Source organism: Thermobia domestica, chromosome 3 (assembly GCF_964235325.1).
Source record: "Thermobia domestica chromosome 3, izTheDome1.hap1.1, whole genome shotgun sequence".
Taxonomy (NCBI): domain Eukaryota; kingdom Metazoa; phylum Arthropoda; class Insecta; order Zygentoma; family Lepismatidae; genus Thermobia; species Thermobia domestica.
In genome coordinates this window covers 26180283-26195551 of record NC_137456.1, presented here as the reverse complement: position 1 = coordinate 26195551, position 15269 = coordinate 26180283, and positions in this window count along the sequence as shown.

The following is a 15269-nucleotide window of genomic DNA, read 5'->3' as shown; positions in this document are numbered from 1 at the left end:
TATATATATATATATATATATATATATATATATATATATATATATATATATTTAGAAAAAGGAAAAGTAAAGGAAAACATTAAATTAGTTAAATATAAGAAGGAATATTAAAAAAAAATCTTGTTAAAAAATATCAAATATATATATATATATATATATATATATATATATATATATATATATATATATATAACACAAAAAAGGTATAGAACAGTTTTGAAAATTAATACAAATAAATTGCTTGAAATATTCCTTCCATTGAAGAAGATAGTAACTTAAGTCGAAATGTTCAATAGAGATCACCTAACGAACTTAGCATTTAGAGCCCACTAAGACTACATTTAACACTTAAAAACACTGATAATAGTGATGAAGAAAGAAAGAAAGAAGATAGTTTGATGTTAGTGGGATTATGATTAAGATTATAAAGATATGAAGAAATAAGATTAAAGATTATGATTTAAGATAAGTGTGTGTGTTCATAGAAGATTATATATAAGAGAATAATAAGAGATATACGAAAAGATTAAGAATAAAGGGATATACAAAGATGATGTGTTTTGCATGAGGAGCAGTAGTTCTGGCTTGGTAGTGATCATGATTTTTCAAGCTAAGTAAGTGGGCAGAGATCAAGTTTAGACAATCCAAAAGTCTTTACATTTACCAAGGCAGTTAAAAAGTTCCCCGGAATTTTGTTGCAGCTCTTTATTGACACCATATACTTAATCGCCTTTAAAGTAGGCTTCTTCGGAACACACAAATTTGCTCAACTGCTCCTGCCATTGCTGGAAACACAGACGAAAGTCCTCTTTTAGTGTATTCCGCAGTTCAGCTGTCAGGTTGGTTTTGGTGGTCTTCTACGGTGTTGAAACGGACACCTTTGAGGCCAATTTTTCCTTAAAGCATTGTTAACCGTAAACTGTTTTTAAGAGTCTTCATCCCGGCGAAATTAAAATACCCCTAATTTTACAGTAATTATGTGATATCTTTAAATAGATAAAAGATAATTGAAATATGGAGCAAGAGCGCCCTAGACAATATTATTTTACATGAAAAACCGTTATCATGACTCACTTATCTGCTTTCGATTTAGAACCATTTTGAAAATCGGCATTTATTTTCGCGTTTCTAAACGGCTGAAAACGGAAAGCCACTAGATGACTTGTGATAACGGTACCTCACGCAAAATAATATTGTCTAGGGCGCTCTTGTTCCATATTTCAATTATCTTTTATCTATTTGAAGATATCACATAATTACTGTAAAATTAGCGGTATTTTAATTTCGCCGGGATGAAGACTCTTAAGGCGATCGAAGTCTCTGAAGGAGATTTCCTCAATTTGCACATGAACTTGATGTTGGCGCGTTACTTAAACTGTGACATTGCGCCAACTAATTACCACGTACACCTCCGTCCAGGTACATTATACTGGTATACTGCCTGTTATGACCTGTTCACACTTACGAAATTCATAAGTAAACAACCTAAGGACTTCGCTGTACAAGAGTCATTGTGAGTGCGTCACAAATCCTAAAACTACTGTCCTGATATACGTACAGTGTTATGAGTTGAAAACTTAAAACTTTACGGTGCTATCAACATCTTCAACCTGTCTTCGTTCTCCATTTTCACGGTATTTTAACACAGGAAAATTAAACAATAACAGCATGGCGGTGATTAATTGTTCGGTAATAATACAGTGTGTCTGTAAAGTCGCGAAACCCAAAGTTTGATTGCGTATATCTTTTGATCTAAAAATGATAAAGACTTGAAGTAAATGTAAACAAGCATGTTATATGTAGATATTTTCGAGATCATGACCAGTGGTGAAACTTGTAACGTTTTTGTGTAATAACGGAAAAAATTACCGTAAGTGTAAAATAAAAAAAAAAAAATGTGCAAAATGAAGAAAATCAATATTCAGTTGCAGAACACTGATTTCTTGCGGGTAAATTTGTGTGTGTATATATATACAGTATGCACCAACATTTATCCATTGGTGTGAAAATGTGATAAGGTTGATGCAGTGTTGCCATGTAAAAAGACTTGTTTGATGCAAGTCCGTAAAATGGGTTTTTGACAGAAACGCGGCCCCTGGCAAGACTGTTGTAATAGGTGTGTGTTAGGTAGTTAATGATAAGCAATGGAAATTTGCACATAATTGATAAAATGAAATTTTATTGAAAAATTTGCGATATCGATTTGAATCAACTGAATATTGATTTTCTTCATTTTGCACATTTTTTATTTTACACTTAGGGTAATATATTTCGTTAATACACAAAAACGTTACAAGTTTCAGCATTGGTCATGTTCTCGAAAACACCTTCATATAACATGCTTACATTTGCTTCAAGTCTCAAGTCTTTATCATTTTTAGATCAAAAGATATACGCAATCAAACTTTGGGTTGCGCGACTTTACGGACACACTGTACATTGGTTTATTCTTATAGTAATGGAGCATATAGTTTATCACATGTCCATAGTAAAGTATCAATAAATGTGATTCCTACTTAATCGTAATTTTTTATATACTGGTTCTCATGTGAAGTTATTAAAAGCTACGCATGTACATTTATCATAAAAATAATGCTAAAAGCAGCAACATTAAGAAAAATACAATTAAAACAACAACAATGCGATTATAAGCGTCTTCCAATAGTTTTAGGCTAAAAATTAAGAAAAATAGAGTAAATACAGTGTATGCCTCCAACTTCGATTTGTCCGTCCTCGAACTGTATATTGCCCTTTCACGAGTGGTCTAGTGGTTAGCGCATGCCGCTTTGATGCACGTAATCCCAAGTTCGATTCTTGGTTGGAGAGCTCAAAAAAGAAATATTTTCATAAACATTAATTTATCACCCGTCTCCTTTAGCCTAAAGGAAATGAGTGGGGGACGTTAATCTAAAAAATAAATTTCATTTCGAAGTGTCCGTGTACAAAGAACTTTTGTCTTTTCTTCTTCGTCTACTTTCAGGTGAAGCTTAGTAGCGAAAGAGATCATAGTGTATGGCTTAACCAAACGCCTATGTGTGATCTCTTCTTTATTTTCTGGCGTAGCATGTGTTAATCCGGAACGATGAAGCTGACGATACCTAACTCTTCCGACTTCCGTCATTCAGTATTCACTTACCTTACCTTTTGTATACTTTGGAGCCACATTTAAATTGGGAATTTAGTTGGGAACATGTCTGGAAGTTATTTCCTGTGGATAATCCCTTGTGGACTAATTTCACACTGCTGAAATATCCATTTTCAGATGGCGTATGTATGAGTACTTCTATACTGACATAGACCGCTACTCTACTGTTTCTCGTTTTCAAAATAATAAATGTTCCAATGTATTTTTCCATGACTTTGGACGACTCTTAGCTCTGAAACTATGCACCTTCGTCCACACGTTCATAAGATCTTTAGAAATAATAAACACTTCTGACCAGAGTATATACACTTGTTTATTAAAAATTAAATTACAGTGTAACGGTTTCGACAACTTAACGTTGTCTTCATCGACAACGTTAAGTTGTCAAAACGTTACACTGTAATTTAGTTTTTAATAAATAAGTGTATATACTCTGGTCAGAAGTGTTTATTATTTCTTTAGTGAGTTCCAGAGTTGTGATGGATAGAGTTGCATATAAGATCTTTATATGTATATAATGTATATATGGTGCCTTCCATTTCAATTCAGGCAGAGCATGTACCATCACCATCTCAGATATTGTTGAAACTTTTTTTATAGCAACTAGACATGTTTTTAAGAGACCCATATTTTTTTGTTTTGTCGAAAAAAATTTTCCCGCCAAGTAATGGGCCATCAAAGACGGGGAGTATAATTTATGAATTGTAGAAGACATGGAAAATGGTCAATTTCGAAGCCTCACCATTCGGCTATGGAGACAGGTAGAGTTATAATTCTTGTTGTGATATGTACATAGGGATATAAATAAACTATATTTTATTATAGTTTGGTTTGCGCATGCGTATCTTTTTGTACATAAATTAACAAATGAACGTCAATTTATCTGAAAAGTCGAAGTTTGCGAATTTTTTTCGAGCACTTCCGGTTCGAATTTTAAAATTCTGTTTTCACGGTTGGTAAGACCTAGTTACCCGCTTTCCGAAAAAAATTTTGTATCGCTTCTGTGGTCAACCGTTTTGTCGCAAAAAATTCGAGAAATTGTAAAATTTTCAAAAATCGCCATTTTTGGGCGCCATTTTCTCGAAAACACCATTTTTTAAAATTCTGAAATTTTGTCAGATGGTTCAACTTTACCTGAATAATAAACACACCAAATACCATTCTCGACCAATGCTTCATGGATTAACTGCAGCCTTTTAAAGTTAGCGAAGTTTCGCTAATTTTGATGTCACAGTTAGCAACACTGGGAACAATGAAAGTGCAATGATTTGATGATGTTTGTGGTTCATATTCATTAAATGAAGAATAAAAGGTTTTCTTGGCTGGTTTTTTTATTATTTTGAACAAAGAGGCTCTCTGAAATAGTAAAATGAGCCCCCCTACTCCTCCGTTTTCTTAAACTGAAGTAATCTGAGGTGGAAATTACGATTACGAAACACACAAATTTTAAGTTTACTTGAAATGGCCATCCAATGAATTCTGATGAACTATAAAAGGCCTAAACTATTACCTCAGTATGATTTGGAATGCTGCAGACAGTCTCAATTAAGTGCGATGTCATTACAGTGATCGAAAAATGACAAAAAGTTAAAAAAAAAATCGAAACGTTTTCTTACGCGTTCCAAAGAAATTTACTGAATTTTTAAACAGAGCAATCCCAGCATAAAAATGGGTCACTCGGAATTTTATAGTATTCGACTAAAGTGTGTCAGTCCGCAACCTCAGAGGGAAGTGTGTGTGTGTGTGTGTATTGTGCAAATTTTAAGTTAGCTGCTACTGTGTTGCTACAAATCAAAGGTGCAACCTGTATTGAAGCTGTCATGAGTGACCTATTTCCTTTAGTAGTATGATCCGTAGAAAATGACAGCTGTCTTCTTCAAGAATGTGGTGAATGTCCTGGAGTGGAAGAAATAAGTGTGGTGTCTTTAATTATTGATCCTGATGAAAATGAAAGTGGTTACGTATGCCATATCGGAGAATAATGATCTCGTTACAAAAAAAAAAAAAAAAAAAAAACTGTGCCACTTTCTGTTTTTGTATCGTACATTGCCGGTTTAACTAAGAATTGTAATTCATGACTACATCAAGAAAATCCAAAGAGAATCAATTGCTACCGAAAACCACCGTATAAAATTTCAAGATACAAATTCCATTTTACTTCATGTGGACTTCGTTGAAAACTGGACTGTTATTCTGCAAAGTGAAATTCAGAGTTATCACCGAAATATGAAACAATTGACAGTTTTGTTGTAATAAACGACGATAAAACACACGATTCGGCTCATGTACTCATAGTCATAGACAAGATTCTAAACATACTCGAAGAAAAGCGAAAATATATTTTATAGAAAAAGGTTTGAATACGTGAAAATAGGTGTCTACAATTTCCCAAACCATGTCAGTGATTTCTGATGGTGCTGCATCCCACTTTAAAAGATCGCTTTCAGATGTTCGAGATGCAGACAGGTCCGATAAAGCAGTGTTTTTGCAGTGAAACCGGCCATGCAAGGGTCTCTGTGACGGTAGTGGGGAAGGGGGGGGGGGGGCAAAGAATGTGGCAACGCGCCATAGCCTTAGGCTAAAACAGATACACAGTATTAAAACCGCAGAAGAAAAAAATGAAATGAAATCTTTAAGTTTTACGTTCCACGGTTATGCCGGTTAGGCTAAAGGAGACGGTGATTATGAGAAATGAATGAAATGGTGAAATGCAGAACGGCACGAGCTGGGATTGAACCAGGGACCCCAAGCACCGGAAGTGAACGCTCTACCACTGAGCCACCGCGTCCCCACTAAAACCGCAGGAGAATTCGTGAGTATAGTGCAAGTACAAACTCCGGGTATTACTCTCGTTTTGTTACCTGGAACTGAATTCGACGACTTCCGGAAGAAAAAAGGGAAAGTATGCGACCGGTAACTGGTATTCAACGAAGTTATCTTTGGCTTTCGGAAAATTGCGAAGTTTTTATGGCAGTAATGGGTCACCATGAACTAACTTCATACTTCCCCCCAAAATCGAACTTTAGCAATTCAAAGTGTAGATTTAAAAAAATCTGCAAAAAGGAACTTTTGTTATACATATATGTATGATAACCAGTGGTGCGTAGCAGAAATATTATGAATAAATCATGAATTACGTGAAGTTTAAGTGCTGTTTATGCTTCCACATGAACCTTCAGCAGGGTACAGGTTTCCAGAAGAGCATAAGAGAAGTGAAAATAAGTGTTTTGTGACTATCGACAATGTGCTACGCAGGGGCGGATCCAGGACAGACTTCTGGGGGGGGAATTGTAATACTGCTACTTAGAGCTACTTTTAAGAGCTCTAAACTCTGGGATGGGTTTTATTTATATATAAATAAGAAAGTTTCTTCTTCTGGGGGGGGGGGCAATCGTTCCCCTAGATCCACTCCTGGATGAGTTATGAGTGAACCAACATCTATCGGAGCATCTGCACGGTTACATGCTATTAGCAAAGAAGACAAAAACCAAGCAAATGATTGGTCCATGTATAAAAAAAAAGAAAAAAATCAGTGAAATTTTGTTTCCCAAGACCACTTTAAGTAAGTGAACTTGAAATTTGTGTGTTTCGTAATCGTAATTTCCACCTCAGATTACTTCAGTTTAAGAAAACGGAGGAGTAGAGGGAGGCTCATTTTACTATTTCAGAGAGCCTTTTTAATCAAAATAATAAAAAACCAGCCAAGAAAACCATTTATTCTTCATTTAATGAATGTGAACCACAAACATCATCAAATCATTGCACTTTCATTGTTCCCAGTGTTGCTAACTGTGACATCAAAATTAGCGAAACTTCGCTAACTTTAAAAGGCTGCAGTTAATCCATGAAGCATTGGTCGAGAATGGTATTTAGTGTGTTTATTATTCAGGTAAAGTTGAACCATCTGACAAAATTTCAGAATTTTAAAAAATGGTGTTTTCGAGAAAATGGCGCCCAAAAATGGCGATTTTTGAAAATTTTACAATTTCTCGAATTTTTTGCGACAAAACGGTTGACCACAGAAGCGATACAAATTTTTTTTTCGGAAAGCGGGTAACTAGGTCTTACCAACCGAGAAAACAGAATTTTAAAATTCGAACCGGAAGTGCTCGAAAAAAATTCGCAAACTTCGACTTTTCAGATAAATTGACGTTCATTTGTTAATTTATGTACAAAAAGATACGCATGCGCAAACCAAACTATAATAAAATATAGTTTATTTATATCCCTATGTACATACCACAACAAGAATTATAACTCTACCTGTCTCCATAGCCGAATGGTGAGGCTCCGAAATTGACCATTTTCCATGTCTTCTACAATTCATAAATTGTACTCCCCGTCTTTGATGGCCCATTACTTGGCGGGAAAATTTTTTTCGACAAAACAAAAAAAAATGGGTCTCTTAAAAACATGCCTAGTTGCTATAAAAAAAAGTTTCAACAATATCTGAGATGGTGATGGTACAATTTTATATTTTTTTGCCTGAGTTGAAATGGAAGGCACCATATATGAGGAATCATCTCTTTCAGTTTCTCAATATAGTTTAGTAATACTCTCCGCCCGTTCTCTCTCTCTCTCTCTCTCTCTCTCTCTCTATATATATATATATATATATATATATATATAGGGTGTTCATTTATTATGTAGCCAAAATCCACTAGTGAAATCCTCACACCAAAACAACAACAACAAAAAAAGTTCATACGAACATAAGGCGAAAAACGCGTTGTTTCAAACTTACGAGATGCCAAAATCGAAAAAATTGTAACTTTGAGGCTGCCTAGCTTGAAAACTGAGAGAGATATCAAATGCGGTTAAAGAAATATTAGAGGAACATTCTCTATCTAAATACCTATGTACCAGAGTTGGGTTGTACCGGCGCACATGATTTTAGAGAGAGAGAGAGGTGGAAGAGCGGAACCTATACTGCAGCTCCTTCAATAAAATCCGTTGCGCCGATATTTCCCAACTCCGAAACATAGGTATTCAGACAGACAGTGTAATAGTTTCCTGTAGTCTGGCAAGTAATCCCTACGTACCTTTGGGGAATCCCTCGCACACATGTTGCGGAGGTTTAAAACATACATCTTTCAACCGAGCAGGTATGACTTCGAGTGTCATGTTCTAAACCGCACTCTCTACGTTGCGTTGTTTTTGAATTAGATCCCTCTGAAGTTTATTTTCCCACGCTCGGCACCTTATATCGCCGAAATTATCCCTTACTGAAGTTCCGCAGGACTTTTTTGCTCGTTTCGGTTTCGAAAATCAGCTCCCGAAGTTTGTTCAAATAGTTTCCTACCATACTATGTATAAGTGAACCTGAAAGATGTGCACAAACTTCGGGAAGTGATTTGTGTCATCAAAAGAAGGCAAAAAGTCCTGTTACATATTGTCGAATTCCCCGTCCTGTTTAAATGATAGGGATGCCACCTTGGAATCGAAATTCAAATCGTGACAATTGGAACGGAACTGAAAAATGTGCACATACTTCGGGAAGTGATTCATAACATTAAAACAAGACAAAAAATTCTTTCATGTTATCGAGTTACCTGTTGTGTACATCTTTCTGCTCCGTTTCAATTGTCAGGATTCAACTTTCGATTCCAAGTTGGCACTCCTGTCCCTCGTACACGATGCGGAATTCGACAATATGCAAGAGGACTTTTTGTCTTCTTTTGATGTTACGAATCACCTCCCGGAGTTTGTGCACTCTTTCAGGTTCACTCTGTGTATATATAACTTGTTTCTATTATTACAAAAAGTTTTGTACAATATGTTTCGCCAAAACCGGGTTTTGGAAGTTTCGAAAAACCAGATATATATCCTCGACGTTGTATGTTACCTTTTCACGATAAAATAATTGAACCATTGGTAATGAATTAACATAATTAGCTCTTCGGTCGAGATGTGCTTTTGTTGTTTGACTCTGATAGTCAACTACCCATAAGTTGAGGTTATTGATCATCGGTCATGATTTAAATTTGTTTAGCAACTTGCGTCGGAAAAATCAAAATCTAATTAAAGACGCTGAGAAGTGGAAAGATGGAAATTATAGCTATTGGACTGAATATTGTTGCGTGCACTATCAAAAGGAGTTAAACAAGAATTTTAGAAATGATTAAAAAAAAAAAAAAAAAAAAGGATCAAAAGATTGCGATCTTGGCCAATATCGTATTTGGATCAGGAGCCACAAAATTTTTGAATGGCCTCTAAATCGAGTTTTCGTACTTTCTACGGAATAAGCACATCATACTGAATTAAGTAATAGTTTGAGTTTGGCTACACTATATGTAGTTCTCTAGATATAAAGCCTATAAGAAAATTTTCGTTTGAAATATATTGGATCTTTTGATCAAAAAAAAAAATCTGGCTACGATAAAGAAACGAAATAGCATGTCTCTTTTTTATTCATCCATTTTGATGAACCATTATACCTCTTGAAAGGAACATTAAGAAAAGAACTCGCCATGAAAGATAAATAACGGAATATCTGGATGACATTAAGAGTTATTAACTATATAAGCAGATCATATTACTAGCGTCAAATACAGGGTTCTCTCAACCATGGAATATCTCAAAAAGGAGTATGTTTATCCTAGAACAGGTTTTCTCAACCTATTTCTTATCGTAACCTCTTTCTATCACATTCTATCCATAAGCAATTTTCGGGGTTATCTGTTCGGAAGATTGCTTCCTTCAGCATATCACATATGTACGCATCTAGAGCCGTGAGGTCACGGGAGTGGGAAGGATATGGAAAAATCCGTTCCACGGGAAATCAAGCAATGTCCAAACTTTCATGGGCAGAAGGGCAAGTAACTCACTTGCAGTGTGGACAGTAGCTCCGTCTTGCTGCATCCATTGTTAATGTAACGACATATTTTTGATGCGAATCATGCAAGAATGGGTCAATAATAAACTGTCAATTGATATAGCGATCAAGATACACATGGCTTTCATCACTGAACAATATGTTGCTGATGAAATCATCTTTATATGCCATAGCTCTAGAGCAATAGAGTAGACGTGCACGCTCATCTGCTGCAGTGAAATGCTGACCCACACCGTATGAGCGGAAATAGTGGTCGACAATAAACACCTTCTCGTCTGTTGTGAGTAACACATCTTCGCGCCAATTACACACTACGCTAGTCCATACACAACTAAACATACATGTGGCGCTCACAGCTTATACCACACTGCACCTGCGCGCAATCCATACGTGAATTTCAGTACTGTTTTTGTTTTGCTGGATATTGTACACGAAAATATTTTCTTGACAATTTCCTTCGAAGAAATGATTTGGGGTCCGGCAACATGCATATCATATTAAAAGGGGTCACGAAATCAGGAAGTTTAAGAATCGCTGAGATAGATATAGATATATATAGATATAAATACCAAGTAAAATGTTCACAATAACTACAAAATGTATGATCCACAGAGTCATATATTCAATTTACCATATCACTACTACAGGCATTTCACATCTGTGCAATATTTGACAATGATTTTTCAACTTAACAAATAAAACTTTACAAGTCACAAACTTCAGTGGAGATAACACTGGTTTCTCTAACGATAAACTCGCCACATTAGATAGAACAATTGTACAAAAGATATATATATATATATATGTATATGCTTATGTATTTATGTATATATGATACATGAAGAAGACATGTACTCAGAAATTGACATTTTTCTCAGTTCTAATATAATATGTTATTTCGTAACTTTTATAGATGACTGAATAATTTAACAGTATTATATATATATCATATAGTATATATATATTACCCTGGTTTATCAACGATTCTACACATGTATCGTATGTATATATACGATATATTAAGATATAGATACTTGCTTGATTGTATGAACAACAAACACTATCACCATGCTAATATATGGGACAATAACAATCAAGAGCAATATGAAGGGACAGTATTGTCAATAGGCACCCATATTTTATATTTGACTTGGCAAGCAACAACTCTACTGCTGATAGCTTATAGGACTAGCTTGTGTAGACTTATCAATTAAAGGACCCCGCACAATCCTTATGGAAATTGGATTTCGGTGAAATTGATTGAAACCGTAATATGTTGTAGATATTGTCATCCTGAGAAAAAGTCTCAATGTGCACAACCACCAATCACCTTCCATTTGGCCATTACAAGGCCACTTTTTAAAAAACAGCCGAAAATACAGATATTCTGGATTTCGGTGAAAATGAATGAAACCGTGATATGTTGTACATATTCTCTCGCGAGAAAAAGTTTTAATGGGCGTAACCGTCAATTATTTATCGTTTGGCTACTACAGGTCCAGAGTTTTGAAAATAGCCGGGTATAACGATATTTTGGATTTCGGTGAAAATGAATGAAATTGTGATATATTATAGATGTCTTGATCCTGAGAAAAAGTGTTAATTTATGGCTACTGAGCAACGATAGGTCAGTTGGTAAAGAATTTGTTCGCATTCGGGAGGTTCGTTCCGGGCCGGTCATCCTGTCTAGGGTTTTCCAGCGCTTTTCTTTGCCTCGCAAGATGAACATCGCGATGTTATCTATGCTTAAATTGTGGTGGCCGTAACTCTCCCTGTCCCTTTTCCGGGTTGTTGGATAGGATAAGAAGATCTAAACCTTTTCATGGTTTCATACAATTCCACCAAAATCCCAGAATATCGTTACCTTCTGCTGTTTTGGAAAAAGGGGACATGTAGTGGCCAAACGATCAGTGATTGGTGGTTGTGCCCATTGACACCACTTTTTCTCAGATTACAATATCTACACCATATCACGAATTCAAGCTATTTTGCCGAAATCCAGAATACCATTACTTTCTGCTGTTTTCAAAAAAGTGGCCAAACGGTCAGTGATTGATGGTTGTGCCCATTAAGACCTTTTCTCAGGATTACAATATCTACAATATATCACGGTTTCATGGAGTTCCACTGAAATCCAATTTCCATAAGGATTGTACGGGATCCTTTATAATTCTAAATAGTTTGGTTACAAAGGAATACTCTAGCTATATTTTCACTAAAAAAATGAAAATGTTTAGGCAATGATACATTTAAAACAAACTACTAACTAATTCTGTATATATTTTAAAACACGCTCGATTATAAAGTAATCAGTTATATTAGATATGAAATGAGTGAAGATGCAGAAATTATACATATTTTAAGTAAATTTTGACAATTTTAAAATTGTCTGCATGTATGAAACTTCTATATAGTATTAAACTGACCCAAGAATGTAATTCTTTTTCAAGCGTTAATACTACATACTACACAAACTACGTTATTTTATTCAATTCCATAAGAAGTAGTACTTCACACAAGTCGTATGTATGTGAGTAAAAGATATTTTAGTACATTATAGTACAATACAATAAGTTTTTTCGTATTACAGTACATGGAATGAAGAAAAACTACGTAGGCTTATTTTAAAAATATATATATATGTATGTGAGATGGCATACAAATTTAAGGAGTAAAAGCAGAATATCTACGTTCAATTCGGAGAATAGGACGGTGCTATTTGAGTCTTATTTATTTTTTTACCTTGTAGAGTGTGAAATTAAAGCAAATCAAATTATTATTGTATTAAATATACGAGGTGTGTTCTAAATGTATCGAACCTTTGGTTGACAAAAATGCATTTATTGATTTGAAAATCCGAAACACTTATTCCCTTCAAAGTAGTCTCCTTGGTAATGCACACACTTCTCCTAACGCTCCCGCCATTGTTGGAAACATTTTTGGAACGCAGCTTTTGAAATGATGAGCAACCTTTCCGTCGCATTCCGCATGATGTCTTCTCTTGATTCAAATCGGGTCCCTTTTAGTGGCATTTTAAGCTTGTAAAATAACCAAAAGCCACACGGAACCATGTCAGGTGAGAAAGAGCCTGACGACACACAGAAATGTTGTGTTTGGCGATGAAAGCCTTAATCGAATTTCGCGTACTTTCTTCTCATGCCCAAATTCTCGTTCAAAAATTGAATATACCGATCCGATTGAATGGTTTCCGCTTGGGTACCGCAAAATTTTGGGCAAAAATTTGATGCAATATCGCTGCTCATTTTTTTTTTTTTTTTTTTTTTTTTTTTTTTTACAAAAGAATGAAATCCAACACCGCTCACTACACGTCTTCACTCGCGCTTTCTGTGGGCGGGAAAAAGTTCATGACTACGCATGAGCGTCCTCTCTACATCTACAGTGAAGAAAATCTCCCTCATTTCCTTGGTTTACGCGGGAAAAGAGTAAGGTTCGATACTTTTGGAACACATCTCGTATTAACCGAATTAAGACTTACTATAAATTACTTGTGCATTTTAATAGTGAAGAAATACAATACTTTGTTATAAACATTTTAGTATGTCTTATGAAAAACAAAATAACTAATTTATTTAACTATGAGGTAAGTTTCAAGTACAATTTTCCAAAACTAGATAATTGTCATCTGTTAAATGTCAAAGACTAACTACTGTGTTTCTTCGAGGAAGACCAATTCAATGATAAAGAGATAACATTAATGAGTTTATTTGAAATATGCGTTTGGTGCGCAACGAGGATGTTTAATAAGGCTTTTATTAAAGTGAGAATTTTTGTGGTATGTTATTATACTACAAATTTTTATAATTTTGTAATCTAGAACTACAATATGTAATATTATTTGTATAACTGTTATTATTCTATAGAAAATTTTGAGATTAGTAATAAGCAAGTTTATTTAATTAATCAAGATTTTTGATTATTATAATCAAATCAGCGTGTATACTATAATCTACATTGATATGTATAATTGTATGATATTTTCACATTTAAAAATGCATTACTTCTAACTTCAGTTTGATATTAAATGTGACTTGTACAAGTATGTCTAAACGTACAGCCAAACAAGCAAGTTATAAATTATGAAAAATCGGTTCTTATTATATTGCAACATGGGAAACCATCTGTGAGCAAAATCTACTCTAGCGATTCAAAACCAAACTGTTTATCATATTCTCGCCTCATGCGTTAAATATTTAGGGTGTAAATTGTCTGCATTAGAAGATTATAGATCTCATACACGGAGAAGACAAAGATAAAAAGTACAAACACATTTAGAGGGAAGAAAAGCGTAATTGACAACGATGCTATGTTGATTACGTTGTACAGGGTGGACATAAAGTCTCTCCCTGATAACAAATATTAATAATAAGAAAATTAAGAATGATTGAAGCATGCAGTTTGTGGCAGATAATAGGAAAACTCATTTTTTTTTTTAACTTGATTTAGGGAATTTCCACATGTGCTCCATTAGCTGCCCACAAGACACCCATGCGATATTCCGTTTCCATTCATGTGTTACTCAACATTTCAAGAACATTCTCAACGTTTCTCAACATTTCAGTTTATCGAAAGATCTAGGTATAACCAAACGCAACTTAAAGAAGATCAAAATTATCAAGGAAACGTCATCACTAGTAGAAAGAAATGTATTCAAATCATATTACATTGGAACAAAACACCCAACGTTAAATCTAGAGGAAAGAATTTTTGACAAAAAGTTGGTTTTAGTTATAAGTGAGTGTTTTTATGTTAACAAAATGTACCAAATGGCATCTGTGTTAAAATACAAGATAATATCGAAAATTTTGTCTTCGGCGTGAGTAGGACTAAAGCTTATGTTACGAAAAGCACAGGCGAAAACCATTTGTTTTCACGCTAGCACACAAATACCTAATTTCTATAATTAGAATGTTACCAACAATATTAAGAACTCGAAATTACTTAAAAGAATTTTGCGAAATTTCTCTTCTATTTCTCTAAATTTACCATATGATGTGATTATCCATGTAATTTTCATTTTTTTCCTTCTCAATATGTTTAATGGCAATAATTTGTAGAATGGTCCAATAGGCAATGCTTACATTCTACAGGGTGTCCCACATAAAACCGGTACGCCTCACGCACGAACACATCTACAAACGAACGAACAACTGACGCATGAACACACTCCTGCACTCAACTTTCCGATAAAAATTTAGTGTAGCCAACTTTCGAGACAGTGTCGTCATCCCAGAAGCAATTTAACTAGAGATGATTAACCGGTACGTGAGC